Here is an 18,246-nt window from a genome sequence, read left to right as displayed (position 1 = left end):
TGGGGAACAGGATGGGGGGCATGCAACTATGATATGCCTGAATTTGCGGCTGCAGACGTCTATGCCCACTTTCTAACACACAAGCAGGCAAGCAGAGGTGATTTTGAAGAAATTACCTTTCAGTTAAGCAGGTGTCTAGATGGATGTTGTCATGCTGTTGACCTGTGTGGTGACTGTTTGTAGCAGCATATCATACTTTCTGGAAATCTGGTTTTAATACTTAAGTGGATAGTGGCAAAGGGTGAACGTTTATGTCAGGTTTGACTGTACACAATCTGCCCATCAGAGCCCTGCGCGGCTGCGTCATAGCAAACTCACTGTAGTTCATTCTCTTGCAGATGGACGTGGTAAGTGTCATTTATAAAAATGATTAGTGGCTAAATTAACATTAGCCTAGGATTTGTCCAGTGTGTCTCTACCAAATCGGCCCACTGGAGTTCTTGGTGTTGGCAAGAGCTCCCTCTTGGACTCCTCTGTAAGGCGAGTTTATAGCAATCTTTCTACAGTTATTTCTCTTTCATGTGGACCTGAATGTTAGAAAAGTCTTTCAATTCAATACTTCAAGTAAGGTAAAATTTAAAACTTGGAAGACCCTGCTGTGAGGGAGCCTGCACCAAAGTGAGTGCCTGGATGCAGGCAGGACCCCTCCCCACCACTCCTTACCTGCAGCGACGGCGGTCTCCAAGCCAGGGAAGCAGGCACAGCAGAACGCCAGCAACCAAGGAGAAGCCGGGCAACCCCATGACGGGGCGCCACCAAACAGCATAACACCGGTCCACAAGTAGTGCGGCTCCAGCTGACAGTTGTCATCTGGAGGCCGAGGAAAAACGCTGCCAGTAACCCACCAGGGATTTTTGTAAAAACAGAGGCTGCACAGAGGTTGCCAAGCCTAGCCCACCAGGGATTTATTATTGAATTAAATACAGGCCCCATGAAGGCTTAAGCCACTATGCCACCAGGAACAATAATATTATTTTAAAGGTCGTGTAGCCCTTAAACAGTCCAGCGTCCCGAGACCCCAGCAGGGTCCATGTTGGAAAGGAGCAGAGCTTTTCAGCCTTTTAAGCCCTCACACGTCCTCCCTCTGTCACAAACCCTGGAGCCAGGTACGCTATTGGTTAAGGTAAGTTACCAATCCTGGGAGGGGGTGGGGTATTTAAGCAAATATGTTTCATTGTGTAAGTATGGGTTTGTTGGAATGAGGACAGGAGGAGGTGAAGGACATCTGAGAGACCAGTGAAGGCAAGACCATTTTGGAGTGCAGAGGGCATTGTTAGGAGGGTCTGTAGAGTGGTTGTGTGTGAGAGAGAGGAGTGTGAGCAGTAGAGGTAGACTAGGAGTAGCAGAGTGGGGTAGTAGTATCGGAGGTAGTAGTGGATGGGAGAAGTGGGGGTAGTTGGGGGATGTAGCCAGTGCAGGACATTAGGGGTAAAGTGAAGTAAGTAGTAGAAGGGTGAGCAGGGTACCTTATCCCTGGAAGTACCTGAGGGTCGAACAGGGGCCAGTAGAAGGTCAGCAGGGCACCATTATCCCTAGTGGTTTGTAATAGTGAAGAGAGGTGCGCAAGGCACCATATCCCTGAGTGATCTGGAAGGTAGTAGAGTGGTAGTAGCGGAGCAGGAACAGTAGTCATAGTAGTAGCGGGAAGAGTGACAGTGAGTGGAAGAAGAGGAGTAGCTATTGGTATAGACTTGAACAGGAGTTAGGATTAGAAGAATACTAGGAGATGAATAAGTAGAGTGAGCGGAAGGAGGGAAAAGGAATAACTGAAGTAGAAGTGTAGAGGAGCAGCCAAATGCCACTGAAGGAAGTCCCGCCCCCCTATCACCTGTATATTGGAGGCCTGAGATTGTGATGTGCTTGACACCAGCAGTTGTGACCATACCACAGAGAATATTCGAAAGAAGATACCCTCTGAGAAAGCCCTATTAAATGTATTCCCGAAGAGATGACAATCTTATGGAGGAAATCCCAGAAGGAATATGAAAGAGAGCAAGAGATGGAGTTGGTGACGTCATGAAAGACGAGCGTGACGCACTAAGAACCCTGGCTGAAGAAGATGAATGGACCTTATAGAAACTGATGACGAAGTAAAGAATCAAGTAAACTTTAATATGCGAAGAGAAGAGTGCGCGTGCGAAGAGCACTGCAGAAAATGCAAGCCGTTCAATAACTGTACAGATGCAGCAGCGCAAGTAGAGCAAGTGATCATAGAAGCTGGCTATACGTAGTGAATAGACTGCAGATGAAGCAGCCATTATATAGAAACTGGACATCGGTGTCATAAATTTAGTAAGCTCAGACCGATGGAGAAGGAAGGCTGAGAGCTGTGTTGCAGTAAGAATTAGCTGAGATCGTGAACATTAATGGCAAAGCTGTCTGGCCTGGTGTCAAGGCTAACGGCAGCCAAGACTGATTATCTATTCTTGAAGGTGGCAAACGTGCAAAGCTGAATCATTCCTTGTTAAGTTCAAAGAAAGAACACCAGGCGTGCCACATTTTAATCATTTAAGCCATTTAATTGCTGCAAAATCGTCCAAAGTGTGGTATCCTGTCACACGAGCCAAGGATGGAAATAGGCTTGAGCATGGAGTCCTAGAATAATGATAGAGCGTGCTCACACTCTCTTATATTCCCACAGACAAGAATACACTGCAAGGCAAAGTTCAAAGACAATCTTCATGGCAGAAGGCTTGGGTGATGAGAGACATTGGGCTAATTGGGTGGGGAGGTAAAGTCATGTCCACCTCGTGGCACCTGGGTATGAGCTTACGTGCTGCTAAGTGAACCGAATGTTCCATGCATGGAACGAGGGTGCCAACCAATTATAGAGGGCCATATAATGGTGGGCCTTATAGTTTGAGAGCCAATGAAATATTGTGTACTTAATAGTGTGAAGATGACTTACACTAGAGGTGGGTACAAGTTGTCCACCTGACAGTAGAGATCCAATCACAACCCAACCCATTATAGAAAGTATACTTAGATGTTCCCCTTGAGCGTATTGCAATCCCTCATGGGTTTCTCTTATTTGCCACATAGTATGATGTCACGTATGACAGATTTTTACTATATCAGTGGGATTTTTTGTAATATACACAGAGAGCTCGAGCGAACGTCCGTTGATATCCGTTGTAACTCCCTGTTTTAGACAATTGATAATAAAACAGAAAACTTTGCCATCTTCCTGAGTTGGTTCAATTATTTGGTGTCAGGGTTATTCTGCATCCCATCCATTGCATGCGTGTTGCCAAAAGGGCTCTAAGCTCAGAAGGATAGTTGGGAGTAGAAGCATTAAAAAGAATAGAAGCGAAAAAGGAAGTAAGATGGGAGGATTGAGGTAGGAAGGCGGAGTGAGAGTTTGGAGGGACAGTGACGTGGCGGGAGGAGAAGAGCGGAAAGGCTCAGTATAGAAACGGATCAGGAGTGAGAGGCTGTGAAAGGTGTGAGAGTGACGCTGGGTGAATGAAGGGTACCATTCCCTATTTTCCCAGCAACTAACCAACGATAGGAGAAGGAGAGTTAGAAGTTCCCTAGGGAGTCAGGTAGCCATCAACGTAGGGAGAACACCATTAGACATAGTGAGACGAGAGACAGCTAGGGGTTACTGATCCATAGTTACTAACAGTCCAGGGATGCCTGGGGCTGGGAAGACCAGGGAAGTCGTTAGAGGAAAGGGACAGCCCTAGAGCCAACCATCCCCAGTCCGTTAGAACCGGAGAGGAATCAAGTAACAGCTATTCTCACCATTTATTTTAATAAACACCTTTGGATTTTATTCAAAGAGTCAGCATGGTTATTTGTGGCAGACCACCCCATCACAATACATACTTCTTCACCATACGATTGGCTGGGTGATATGAACCAAGAGTCATATTTCAATGTTTTTGAACTGAATGGCGATATACGATATATATCTCGATATTATATGGGTTAAATGCTCAGTTGTAAGCTGCGAACTACATGTGAACACCTTTATTTATAAGAAATTGATCAAATTAAAGTGCATATACAGGGTTCCTCTTTTTGTTTGAGAATACACACAGCTGTGTAAATATCAAAATGGAAATAAGAAATTGTATTATATGTAATAATGTATATAAATGTATATATCTCGATTTTAATGATATTGTCTCATCCTACATCGATTTTGAAAACATATCGATATAGCTCCAAAATTCTATAAATCGCCCAGCCCTACTACACGATGTGGACCTTTTGGATATATACAGGCTACCTATAACATATCCTGAAGGCCGAAGTTACAACTTTAAGTAAATACGATTTCCATACAAAAGATACCCACTTTGTCACAGAGTTCAAAATTATCTAAAATACAATAATTTTGTAAATAAACATTCTCAGCAGTCAGGGCCAATATGATGGCAGCAGTCAAGGTTTTAACTTGCCAGAGGGGAGGTTAGTGGTACCAATGAAAATGGTGCATGCTTGTGATGGTAAACACAGTACTTACAGAAGGTGGACACAGGTGGCATATGGAAAGCTTGCGAGAATGCCAGATGGCGAGTAAATCCATCCACCAAATGCAAATTCATGTTGGGTTATGTGGTCTAATAATGCGGTCTGCCCAGGAAGCATTGTGCGTTGATCTCAGTTTAGGGTGCCACAGAGGAGAAGGAAGCAATGGATTAATTGAAGGGGGGGGCACTGTTCTGGCTGATAGGGTGAGATTATGCAGAAGCAACATATATTTATCTCCAAAGTCTCACATTTTCCGCCTGTAAAACTAATACTTTTTGTGCTAGTTGTGTTAGTCAAGCTAAAAGAATAAGGGCAGGAGACGTGGTATTCTAGGTCTTTTGGCATTCTGGTTTATTCAAAGTAAGAAGCTATGGGGTTCCAGTACGGAACCCCTCAGTTAGCAGGGGGTAGAACCTCTGGGCACGGAGGAGGCTGGGAATATTTCCCTGTGCTCCGCTGGATGAAAGATCAGTTTCAGATTTCATCTATGATGTTATCCCTCATATATCACAACAAACTTTCACCTCCAAATCCAGGAATTTCTTAAGAAGGTACCCATAGTGTTTTAATGTTTGGAAAAGAGATTTTAGACCTACCTGATGGGAGGATTCTGCTACTTTCTCAGCCTGCCCGTTTTATGCATGCGGGCACCAACATCTGCTATCTGCCAGTCATCGGTGTGATGCCAGATCTAAAAGAATTGTCAATAAGTAGACTTAGCGTCAGTTTCACATTTTGTATTACCTTGACATGTGTCACCCTAAATCATTTTCCTTTTACATACTCAAAGAGAAATAGGATTAAGTTTACTGCCTTGGCTAGAATTCTCAGATATCAATTGACCAGAACAATTTACCTTCCCTCTTACCTTCATGTAGAAAGCATAGGCCCTTGCTACAAATTAAGCATTCACGACAGTGCAGGTGACAAATCTCATGTTTACACACGAGTCTTGTAAAATGGTGTTGGATTTTTACCCAGGAATGATTCAGACATCCACTCTGATCGTCATTCATCATACCCAATGGCATAACAAACAATAAGGGGGCTCCACTGCAAGCTCTGCTGAGGGGGCCTGGAAGCTCCTCAAAGAGGTGCATGCCACACTAGATAAATAAGCTGACCTGGGCCAACACACTTGTGCAATGCACATGTTGACCATTCTGCTGAAAGGGAACGCCACGTACCACACAAAGCGAAACATCTAAGTACGTTTTCAAATAAAACCTTATATTTTTCAAGTTTAAAAGCAAGGGTGGGCAACACCTGACCCCCAAATGTACCGGTTACTTCTGGGCGTGGCATGTAACATTATTATGTGCAGGCCAGAGGCAGAGTTTGGTGCCATGGGCGGCGGCTTCTGAGTGAGCACCAGATTTATTGCCAGCCACAGCAGGTGGACATTTTTAGTGCAAGGACAATAATATCTCCCATGCACTCTATAACACAATTATTAAAAACATTTGGATAAAAATTAAAATTGGCTCCCTTTGGTAACTTTAACAAATCTAGCAGATGTCATGTCACCAGCAGTACACAGGACCACTTTGCAACATTTTCATGATGCCTGTCTCCACAACTATGCCAATATTGGCACTAAGTCACTTTCATGCAGCTGAACTCACAATATATGCCAGTATTCTAATTGCAAATCACTTCACAAAGCTGCACCCATAAAATGCCAGTATTCCCAGCATAAATAAATCACTTTGAATTTGCGCCATAACCTTTGCCAGTGTGGTCACTGTACATCCCTTTCATGAAGGTGCAGCTACACTTTATGCCAGTATGAGCTCTTTAATCACTTTCATGTTGCTGATGCCATAATATATACCAGAATTCCCAATATAGCACTTTGGATGACATGGCACAAACAAAATAAGACTGCATTGTCACTATAAATAAATATCATGATGCAGTCCTGCAAAACACATGCACACACCACTCTTGCACAGAGGCGCACACATACAGACACACACACATACAGACACACACGCACACAGTCAGTCTCACACAGAAACATACACCCAGGCACACTCACAGAAACATATACACCAGTGCACACACTTTCAAAGTCAGGTACACATACAGCGCAATACATTCCAAAATGCATGCATGCAAAAACGTATTTCTATTAAATTATCTCGGTCTGAGTGCGGCAATGACAGCTCACTGGAACAAGTCAGGCACCTGGGTGGGCTACACTTTGGTTACCTAGCAAACAGGCAGCAGCAGAATGTGGCACCTGAATGCTGTAGGGCTGGTACAGTGCATAGCTCATGCATGAGCACATTTCTTTAAAGGTAGAGCTTTGATGCCACGCCAGCCTCGAGGGAGGCAGGCAGTGGGCCCACCATGTATGTAGAATGGTCTTTGGGTGTAAAAGGGGGGAAATATTACCCTCTCTCAGCTCCAGCACAGATACATGTGCACTTGATTACAGTCAGTGCTTTCAGAGGAATGTGAAATTGAGGGGGCCCCAGCAAGGGGGCACAGCCTACAAAGTGATTGATTTTGCCTAAATGGGGGGGTGCAGGTCCCAAACAAATCATGAGACCTTGCAAAAAACCAAACCACTGTCTGTAAGTAACACACTCTCTCAATCAGTATATAAACAATTCAATCAGTGAACAAATCACGTTTTTTCTGAAACTAAATCCACTATGAGCAGTTGGGGAGAAATAGCATCAAGGCAGGTTCCTGGATACATTGAATAAAATCCAAGAGTATTTTGGAAACACAGGAATGGACGCAGATTGTAATATTTGATGGATTGATCTCCAATAGTGTTTTCAAAATGAAAACTTCTGAGGTAAATGGGATTGGCCCTCATTTCATTTGTCCTAAGACTCACTCTAATAATGAAATTACTAAAACCATGAACTATATGTATTCATTTGGGCAGCTTTAGATCTGAGGTGTGAGACTTGGGCTGTTCTGTTTAAGCAGAGGGCAAATTCCCTAAACAAACTGCTTTCATTGCTAGTAAATGGATTCTTGCGCTCACAAGTAGTTATGTTGGGTGGAACACCAGGAATCAGACCTGCGCAGGCCCTCCCCTGTCTTATTGTTTAAATGTTGGTGGAACCTGGTGCTTGACCAAAGCGGTGCTGGGGGTTACTTGCACTGTAGGCAGCTGGTTTTATACATATGTAGGACATACAACAGGCTCAGTGTGGTCTTAAAAGGGAATTTAATACATTCTAATACATTCTATGCTCTGGTGTCCAAGTAAGCAGGTAAAAACCAGGCATAAAATATGCAGTGTATGCAATGCTGTAGGTTTGCTAATTAAATGGGCACTTGTGTAGCAAAGCTAGCTATTTAAGTTACCATGTTTAATGAAAGCACGCTCACCCTGAATTCCTCTGTTGCCCTCACGGCTCTCTCCACCCTCTTTTCGCTGTTTACTGTAAACTCAAGGGGGCTAATGGAGAGAGTGCAGCAGTAATCATCCCCTCCACTCGAACTGCCAAAGGCCTGTGTGGTAGTCGTAGGCAAGATTTTTTAAAATCTTTTTCTAATAATTACAAACTGGACGTAAATCAGAATAATTATTTTATTAAGCTAACTATATCCTATCTCCCAACTTTATTTATTTTAAAAAAGACAGTCATGCAATTTTTCCTAAAAATTTAAGTTGTTACATAATGCATAAGTACAATATTGCTACTGTAAAACACTGCATTGTCTCCATGCTTTACAGTAAAGTTTAGGTTAGTGTAGCTAAATCTAAGTATCAACTATATTTCATTTTGTTGGGGAAGATTTGAAAATGACTTTTTGGTGACATTTTAAAAACAATTCTATTACAACATTGCTAATCAAATGGGTTGGTTTGCTAATCAAGACAATTTTAATTAGCAAATTCTGCTAATTAATTTCTGAAAACTAATTCATGCCTTGAAAGAAGGTAAGGAAAACATAAAAAGTCTGCAACCTTTGGCTCCCCGGATGTTTTGGATGACAAAGTCCATCAGGCATAGGTGGCATTATCGATGGTGGGAGCTCATGGGATTCATAGTCCAAAATATGATATGATATTATATTTTATTTGTATCGTGCTCGTACACAAGGCAAGGGAGGGGAACGGGGGAGAACACAACAACGATCTTACTAGACCCAGTGACATTGAGAATGTGCATGTGCATGGGAAAGGGAAAGGGGAAAAGTGCATGGAAGGTGGAGAGTGGAAAGTGCGGAGCAGCGGAGAACAGATAGATAATAATAAATAAAAATAAATAGATAATGGAGGCAATAAACAGTGGTAGTGCAGCCAACAAATGGTAAGTGCTGTGTTTATGGCAGCAGACTGGGTAAGTCTGATAAGTGGAGAAAAGAAGAAAAATGGTGGGTGTGGGGGACTGTATGGGTACCGATACAAGTCCCCAGTGCAAGGGGTGGCCAGGAGCCAGTGCAGGAGGGTGGCAGGATGAAAAGGTACCTGGTCCAAGGGGACAGAGGGTGGCCAGGTGCACAGTGCCAAGAGAGAGAGAACAGATCAGCAGGGCAGAGGAGGAGCAAAGGCAGAAGCAAAGTGGTGGGTCTTGAGGTGCTTCCGGAATTGGAGATGGTTCTCCTCAAGTTTTAGAGTGGCAGGGAGGCTATTCCAGAGGGAGGCCACAGCCGAAGATAGAGATCTGCCCCCAGCACGTTTCTTTGAAAAACAACTGACCCAGAGGGAGTTAGAGATAGAGGAGCAAAGAGCTTGAGAAGGGAGGTATTTGCGGAGGGATAGCTGAAGGTATTTTGGATCCAGGCCACAGAGAGCCTTGTTGACAATACAAAGGGTTTTGAATGTAATCCTTGTATCCACTGGGAGCCAATGGAGAGATTTCAGAGCTGGAGGGATACGATCCCAGGGCTTGAGGCCAAGGACAAGTCTGCAGTCCTGTTCTGGATTAGTTGCAGAGGGCGGAGAGTAGAGGCAGGTAGATTTAGAAAGAGGCTGTTACAAAAGTCCAGCCTAGAGAGAATCAGAGCCTGGGAGACAGTACACTTCTGAGGGAAGGAGAGAAAAGGTAGGGTACCTCTTAGGAGGTGCAATAGGAAGTTTGACTTTTTAGAGACCTCAGAGATGTGGGCAGAGAAGGAAGTGATGACCCTGAGGTTCTTAGCCTCACAGGTGGGGGTAGGAGGAGGGCCAAGGGAGGCTGGCCAAAGGTGTGAGGGGAAAGGATGGTGAAGATGTGCCGATGAGGAGGATCTCCGTCTTGCTGGCATGCAGACAAAGATCATTGGCGGCACACCAGTCTTGAATGGCAGTTAGGCAATCAGAGATGAGAGAGGGAGAGGAGGTGGCCGAGGGCAGCCTGAAAATGAGTTGAGTGTTGTCAGCGTAGCACTGGAAATTTCTACAGAAAATGGCAATGCAGTGGGCGAGACTTTCCAGGTATTGGTTGAAAAGCCAGGGCGAGAGGTTAGACCCCTGGAGGACACCACAGGTAGAGAGGAAGATAGATGATAGGAAGGACCCAAGTCGGACCTGGGAGGGTCTATGAGAGAGGTCAGCCAGGCCAGAGCCTGATCAATGATACCCAGGTTATCACGGAGACGGTTGAGCAGGATGGTAAGGTTGACCGTGTTGAAGTCAGGAGAGAGATCGAGTAGGATGAGGACAGAGGAAGTGTTAGAGTCAAGGTTGGAGAGTAGATCTTCATGCATGTTCAGGAGAGCAGTTTCCATGCTTCTGGATGCTCTGAAGCCAGACTAGTGGTCATGGAGACATCCAACAGAATTGGAATGAAGGTTAAGCTGAGACATGGCCAGCTTTTCCAGCAGTTTGCCCAGAAAGGGAGTAATGGAAATTGGGGCGATAGTTAGCCAGACAGGAAAGATCAGCTGTGGGTTTCTTAAGAAGAGGATGCACAGGGGATTGCTTCAGTGGGGAGGGGAAGGATTCTGAGGCAAAAGAGTGGTTGCAGAAATCGGCACGGCTGCTCTCTGTATCATTTCTAAAACGAAAGCTGCTTCTAAAAAACAAAATGCAGTGAGCACTATCTGTGATGTTGTGCAAACCGAGAAACCCTTGCCGAACAGCTCATTTGAAGACTTGATGAATCTTCCAACTTATTCAACATCAGACTCAGCGCACTCCTGAAAATACTCACCAGGTTCATAACTTGGCCACCCGGAAAGATTTTGGCCATGAGAATATGTTCTCGCAAGATAGTGAAGGCAGTTGTGGATTTGACAAAGTGGAGGAGGTCATGTGACAACCAAAGATAAGCCTTTGGCCCGAGGATGGGAATGCTTGCCCTTATAATCTTGCGAAAACCGAACTGGCCCTGATAAAGCGGGGGGAATTCAGGATCTATTAAAGTTTAATTCCCTGGCACTGTCTCAAATCCAGAACACTAACAACCATGAGAAAACGGTTAAGAGTCTCCAGTTTTTCATCACTGTTCCTTCACTTGATGAGCTGGGCCCTTTGGATCTGTCTTTACCAGTACTCCCAGCAACCCATACCCTGGAAGAAGAATTGGACTTTTTGAGGAAAAGGCACAGGAAGTCTCCCGGTCGAAACAATGATCCTCAGCTGGACAGTGGTATCTCTAGACAAAGGGTTGAATGGGGAATCTCAAGGGTGGAGAGGTACTGGAACAGGGAATTGGGGGTTGCGGTCTGATCCATCGATCGCCCTTGGCAGCGTAGCAGAATGGAAGATCATCCCACTCTCCTGTCCTAATGACCCAAAAGCCTGAAAACTGTTGCGAGATTTTAACCTTCTTCCCCCTCCATTTTTAACCATGGAGGACAAGCGAAAGGGCTCGAAATCAAGCTTCCCTAGAAGAAGGGGAGTTATGGCCGTGGACGAAACTAGAAGCAAAAAGAGCCTTAACCAATCTCAACCTAAGCAGCTCCAGTGCGCCTCAAATACACTGTTATTGGAAAGAATGTTGCACGCTAACAATGGTTTAATTTTAAATCGAGAAAACGTTCTTAGATTGCTGCATCACATCCCTAAATTCTGTATAATATCCACAAAGGACATACACAGTATCAAATTCTTGGATGAACAACGAATGGACAATGTCGCAATCCACCTGCCATTCAACTTAGTAAAACAAACTTTGCTGGAAGAGGCGCCCTCTCGATTGCAATTGGGCTTTGATTTAACAGAACTACCTGACGCATGGAACCAGACTTCCATCGATCAACAGCATTGGTGGCGAAGTCCTCCCAAAGGTGCTAAGGCTAAAAGAGAGGATGATGCAACCCCCTTCTTTCGATCTGTTACAGCGGTCTGCAATCCTGCCACTAATAGAAGAGTGATAGCTAAATTGAGGTCTCCCCAGTCGCATGAATGTCAAAACTGGTTTGGTTATATGAAGCCATGACTTTTGAAATACGAAGAGCATAACTACCTCAACCCGGTAAACTTACATCTTTTACTCTAGAATCCTGGAACACCAAAGGACACACCCACTTATTTGGTAATGGGGAACTGAACTTCAATTTATACGATGTAGTCTGCTTGCAAGAGACTTGGTTAAGAAAAACCCAGATTATGGAAGGGTTGACGGTCTGCTTAGACCATGCCATAAAAGGCCTAAAAGGGAGACCAATGTCGGGTCTGTTGATAGCAGTTAAAAATGGTAGAGGTCTATCTGTAGTGGAAACGTTTAAGCCTTCCTCCTATATCCAATTGCTAATATACCGAATTGAAGGAGCTAGTTCTGGTGGCCACAAGTGGTAGTTGTTGTTCAATTTATATTGGAACATGGAAGCTAAGGGTTCTCATTCTTTTCAACCTTTAGTGATGGGTTTGTTGGACATAGCCTTCAAGATGTGGCCGGACCCAGCTGTAATAATATGTGGCAATTTAACTATACACTGGGCCTCATTATAAGTATGCCAGTCCGGAAACAACGGTGCCGGTAAGCTTACTGGCAATGTTTTTTCCAGACCGGCACACTACAACTCTGCCGGGTGGGTGCCCTCCCACCCGGCAGGTCAGACCTGCCTCAGACCCGCAGAGTTTTCATGGGAGCACCGGCACCATTATCAATGGTGCCGGTGCTCCTGCGTTCCCAACCCCATAGAGTCCCATAGGACTCTATGGGAATGGGGACGAGCAAAATTGCCAGCGCCTGACTTCCCGGCCGCCGGACTTGGAATAGCCCGGTGGCACCGGGAAGTCAGGCGCCAGTAATTTTTTACAGGTCCGGCGGCAAACCCGCCGGTAGCACCGTCAGGGTTACTGCCGGACCCGTAATGAGGCCCACTGTTTTGATCGATTTAATGTTTTGATAACTGAGTCCCACATGGCCTCTACTGTCTCTGAAAGGGGTGGTCATGCATGGTGTAAGGAACTGAGCAACAGGAGCATATATGTGCTGAATGGACACTTACCGGGTGATATTCCTGCTCATGTGATGTGGAAAAGGGGTGGGGAAAAGAGCATATTAGATTACATTTTTGCCTCCGGTAATATGCGCCGAGATCCCTGAAGCTCGAAATTACCCACACTAACTATAGTGACCATAATATTTTGAAGTTGACATGTAGAGACTGGTAGAGTCAGGCAATTGAGATATATCGCACGCAGGTCAAGGCTTCGAGTGAAAGAAAGAATAGAGGGTCTGGCAGAGAGATGTATCGATTCAGTGATCAGGGCCCCTCATGATCGAGTTGACCTGACTCTGGACTATACTAGATATTTGGTGAATTTTGTGGTAACCATTAAACCTGGTTTGTGTCCCAAATTTACCCATTCACACGTATATGATATAGAGGTTAACAAGGCCAAGAGAAACATGAGAGCTGACTTGAGGAGGCTTTAAATTAATCCAGTGGGGGAGAGAGAGCTCCAGATTAAAAAGTTGAAACATCGAAATTGGCTCAAATCGAGAAAATATGCAATGCTACAGCATGATGCAGAACTGATGCTTGGCAAAGGAGAATCCAAAAAAATGGGTGAGATGAGGGAATTGATAAACTCTCTGCATGTACCTCAAGCGAAATTGATCATTAATGCAGTCTCGGTCAAGTCTTGGGTTGAATACTTCTCCCGCCTATTTTCAGTAAGTAACACGGGTGGCTTGGCAGCATCAGTCACTCCTTGCAGCGCATGATCATTTTCAGTAGAACTTGATGTTATTGCCAAGCTTATTAAACAAAACAGTAATTATCCTGCCTCGGGACCGGATGGCCCTACAAACATGATGCTCAAGGAGAACCCAGCTGAATGGTCGCAGTTTCTGTTTGAGCTATTTATGTGCATAGGAAAAGTTGGGATGGTCCCACAATCTTGGGGGACCTTGGTGGTGATGTTGACCTTTAAGACAGGCGATAGATCTGATCCTAGGAATTATAGACCTATTGCCCTTCTTGACGCCATAGGAAAGATCTATGTGGCCGGCCTTAGTGGAGGGGGCATTATTGGGATGGGTTGAGCATTCTGGTAACTGGGATCCTTTGAAGTCAGATTTTATAAAGGGGGTGGGTACTTCATTGAACGTGTTCCTGATAATTCCTGGTGTGGCCAAGACAGATTTGGTACCCAGACCTTCTCAGCCTCTCCATGTCACCTCCAATCAATCTGCCAGTGGTCGCGGATCTGCTCGCCAGAGAAGGAGGCGCAATTATTATATAGAATTATATAAAAAAGATATGGAAGATTCTCCTTAATCCTCGTAGTATCCTTCTATAGTTTGAAGGTGATTCCTGATCTTACCTGTGGAGCTGAGGGTTTTTTCGCACTATTGGCTGGAGTGTGAGTGACTCTTGAGAGCCTATTTTGGAAAAGGGTGTTATCGCTTCCAAAGTGTGTATCGATTCAGGTTATAAGAACAGAGCTGGGTCTTATTTCCTTGTATGCAATGATGGTATGGAAAAGTGTAATGCTTTACCGGAAATGTGTACCATCAAACCTAGTGAGAGGCTTCTCTATGGTTAATGGGGGTTTTATTGAGTGGCTCTAAGCACACTCTAATGGAATGGACGTATATCTGTAGTGCAATATTGAGAGACTTGAATGTCGCAGAAGAGACTTTAGTTGCAAATTCAGTCTTAGTGAACGACAAACTGTGGTAGAAAGACTGGATAGAGTCCCAGAGCAAAGACAGTCTTACAAATTGTACTGGCAAATGGCCCCTGAAACTCGAAGATAGAGCACCTTGCCTCAATACCTAGCAAGATTCCCAGACAGTATCTACCGTACCCAATACGTGAGGTTCAGATTAAATCTCCACCCTACAAGAGAGATCCCGAGTGCACAAAGCAGGGATGGAAAGTCTAATACAATGTGTAGGTTGTGTAAACTGGTCAATGCAAAGGAGACCTTGAAAGTGGCAGTATGACCAAGAAGAGCCGCAAAGGGGCAGGAGAAAGGGTTTGCATGTGAATCCACCACAGACCATTCTGGAGATCAACAATTACAGGTAAGTAACTTGTTACTTCTACATAATGGGGTCTGGCATGGATTCACATGCTCATGAATAAAAAATACATAGCAGTACATAAATACAAAACCACGGGAGGTGGCAAGGCTCAACAGAAGCAATTACTCTTACCTCCTCACCAGGCTCACCTTCAAGCGAACAGGTTGCGCAGCACTGCTTGGCCGACCCAGGACTCCTCTCTGGAATCCCTGTTGATGCAGTAGAATTTCGTGAAGGTGTGCATAGACCTCCATGTAGCAGCCCTGCAGAGCAGCGGTCGGTTTGCCACCCAGTGACAATGGGAGATGCAGCCAGAGAGCCACCAGGAGATGGAAGCCTTGGAAAACGCCTTCCCATGGTTCACAGGACCGAAGTTCACATAAAGCTGAAATGTCTTCCGGAAACCCTTCATGCGGGCCACATAGAACTTCAGACCACGCGCCACATCCAGCGAGTGCAGAGTCCTTTCAGCCGGCGACAAAGGCGTCGGAAAACACACAAGCAACACCAAAGGTTAATTGAGATGAAATCCCGACAGAAACTTCGGCATGAAGGAGGGATACATCCGCAGCACCACCCTTGTATCGTCGAAAGTCAGATAAAGCCGCTTGCAGGACAGGGCCTGGATCTCACCTACTCTCCTGGCAGAGGTGATAGCCACGAGTAAAGCCATCTTCCATGAAAGGTACTTGAGAGAGGCTTGATGCATAGGCTTGAAGGGGGCCCCCGATGAGCATCGTCAGAACCACGTTGAGTTCCCACGCCAGGGCAGATTTCCTTGACCAGCGGGAACGATCGAAATAGTCCTTTAAGGAACTCCTTGACTAGACCATGAGACCAAAGAGAAGACCATCCCGGAAACCTAGAGTAGTTGAAGATAGCCGCCAGATGCACTTTGATGCAGGCATGTGCCAGCCCCGCCTTAGGCAAAGATAACTAATACGGAAGTTTCAGAGGGGCCGTGGCCCTCAACAGGTTGATCCTCTGCGACCGGCACCAAGTCAGGAACTGCTTCCACTTGTGCCCATAGCACTTAAGCGTTGACGAAGCTCTGGCCCTGGCAAGGACCGACCTGCAGTCCACCAGCCTCGTACTCACAAGCTCTAAGGCTGCAGGAGAGAGGCCTTCAGGTTCAGCGATCAAGGGTCCTTGTGCACGATTGCGCCTCCTTCTCTGGCAAGCAGATCCGCGACCACTGGCAGATTGATTGGAGGTGACATGGACAGCCTGAGACGGTCCGGGTACCAAATCTGTCTTGGCCACACCAGGGCGACGAGGATTATCCTGCACCGGCACCATTTGAGTTGACCGATTACTCATAGTGGCAGAGGCAATGAGGGGAAAGCGTACAGGAACAGACCTTCCCACGGGAAGGAGAACGGGTCCCCCATGTTCCCTGGCTGGTTGAACCTGCTGGCGAATCTCTGGCATTTGGTGCCAGCCATGACAATGGAGGCAAACCCTGTTTCCCACCTGGTGGAACCCCATGTCCGCAATGTCCAGGGCCACGGGGGTGGCGTGGTCCGACGCCACCTCGCCCTCCTGAAGGCTCTCCATTGCCTCAACCCGCTTGTCCTCGGGGAGGAACTCCAGCAGTGTGGCCATCTTGTACCATAACTCTTGGTCGTAGCTGGCCAGGATAGCCAAAGCGTTTGAAACCTTGACCGTCGCCGCCGCTGAGTAATGACCTTTCTGCGCACGGCATCCAACTTCTTCCCCTCACTGTCCGGGGGAACGTAGGCTTAGGAAGACGGGTTGGATGACTTCTCCTGCGCAACCGCCGAGATCACTGAGTCCTGTGATGGCTGTGACCGCAGACACTTGGGTGCAGACTCCAGCACCCAGTATTTCTTCCCCAGCCGGTCTCTTTTCGCCGGGGCTGATGCTGGGATTTTCAGCAGCATCAGGCCCTCATCCCAGACGTCATACAGGATGGTCTTGCTCTTTCCCTCCAGGCGGTGAAAAAGGCAGCCCTCCTTCTTCGTCTCCTCTGGCGTGAGCTGGAAGAGTTCTGATGCACAGGCGACCATGGAATGGAAGGAGCCCACTTTGTGCGGGGGAAAAGCCCTTGGGGGTGGAGAAATGTCACTGTCGGTGTCTGTCATCGTTGTGTCCGTTCCCGTGCCCCTAAGGCAGAGGGCATGTGTGGTGGCTGGTGAGGCGGCATTGGTGGTATCCCCCGGTGGCGCAGTCGGCATCCTCTTCTGTATCTCCAACACCAGCTTGTGGAGAGTCGAAAGAATGTCCTCAGACAAATCTCTGGGGGGGTGCCGGGAGAGTAGGCTCACTGGGCCCAGCGCTTATGTCGCTGTCCCCGCTGGCATCATTGTCGACATAGGCTTGCTGGGCCCATGCCTATGTCGTTGTCCCCTCCGCGCCAACCACTTCCTCGACATTCCCGTCATTATCTTCCCCAAGGTCTTCTGGGATTGTGTGGACGGAATCCATGTCCCCTTAGTCAGAAGAAGAAATATGCATGCCCTGGAGCTCCTTCACACCCCGCTCCCCCCTTTGAGTCCGGAGGGGTCGGTCTTGGTCCTCTTTTCCGGGGGTCTTTTCCACTGGTTTGGCCAAAGCCTCCCACCTGGGAGGAAGGGCCACTCTTGCTGCCGTCGGGGCAACCTAGACTAGGTCAGCCCCTTTCGCATTTGAAAGGGTGGGCGCCACTAACTCAATACTTGAGGACGATTTAGCCTGGATCACCTGGGCCTTCATGGGTAGGTCGGACACCTTGTCTTGCTGCTTGGCCTTCTCCGGCTTCTCCCGATGGAAACAGACTCGCAGTGCTTGGCCTTGTTTTGGGTCCCCGCAGTTGGAGTGCCCTCAAAGGACTTAGAAGGCCGCTCTGACTGGCTGGTTCCAGGTGAGGCAAGCCCCTGTGAACCACATGGGGTAAAGGCTGTGGTCTTGATCCACGCTTCCAGCCTTCTGTGCCGATCCTTCATGGTGCACTTGGTAAAGCCACGACAGATCTCGCAATCCTCCTCCTTGTGCGTCGGGTGAAGGCAATAAAGGCACTGGGAATGCTTGTCCTCCACGAATACATTCCTCAAACCGCAGCTGGTGCAGAGCTTGAAGAGGGGGTCCTCTGTCGTCCTTCTCCTCCAACATGGTCTGGCATGCAGTGTAAGCCTGATGGCCTTCTGGAATCTTCAAAGAAAAAACACTCAATGATTCTGCCCTTGAGGGGTGAAGAAAGATGCCAACAAACAGATCCCTGTTAATCGGATGAAGAAAGAATGGAACACACGGGCTCGATCGAACAAAAATAGGAATTTTTGTTTCGCTTGTTTAATTATCTTAGGACAGTCTTGAGGTATGACCATCAGAAGGCCACCTGGTGATACATATCTAGGCTATAGGCATGGTCAGGTAAGGT

General features: G+C 46.5%; 1 long non-coding RNA gene across 1 annotated transcript in view; it reads right to left on the bottom strand.

The window, feature by feature from the left end:
- Positions 1-18,246, bottom strand: part of LOC138510374 (uncharacterized) — a 1,273,529-nt gene that overhangs the window by 419,774 nt on the left and 835,509 nt on the right. The window contains exon 3 of the long non-coding RNA XR_011280372.1: positions 5,079-5,173. This is a non-coding gene — a long non-coding RNA (uncharacterized lncRNA). The remainder of the gene's footprint in view (positions 1-5,078; positions 5,174-18,246) is intronic.

Source organism: Ambystoma mexicanum, chromosome 6p (genome assembly GCF_040938575.1).
Source record: "Ambystoma mexicanum isolate Mex_15411 chromosome 6p, UKY_AmexF1_1, whole genome shotgun sequence".
Classification (NCBI taxonomy): Eukaryota; Metazoa; Chordata; class Amphibia; order Caudata; family Ambystomatidae; genus Ambystoma; species Ambystoma mexicanum.
This window is presented reverse-complemented; position numbering and strand designations above follow the sequence as displayed.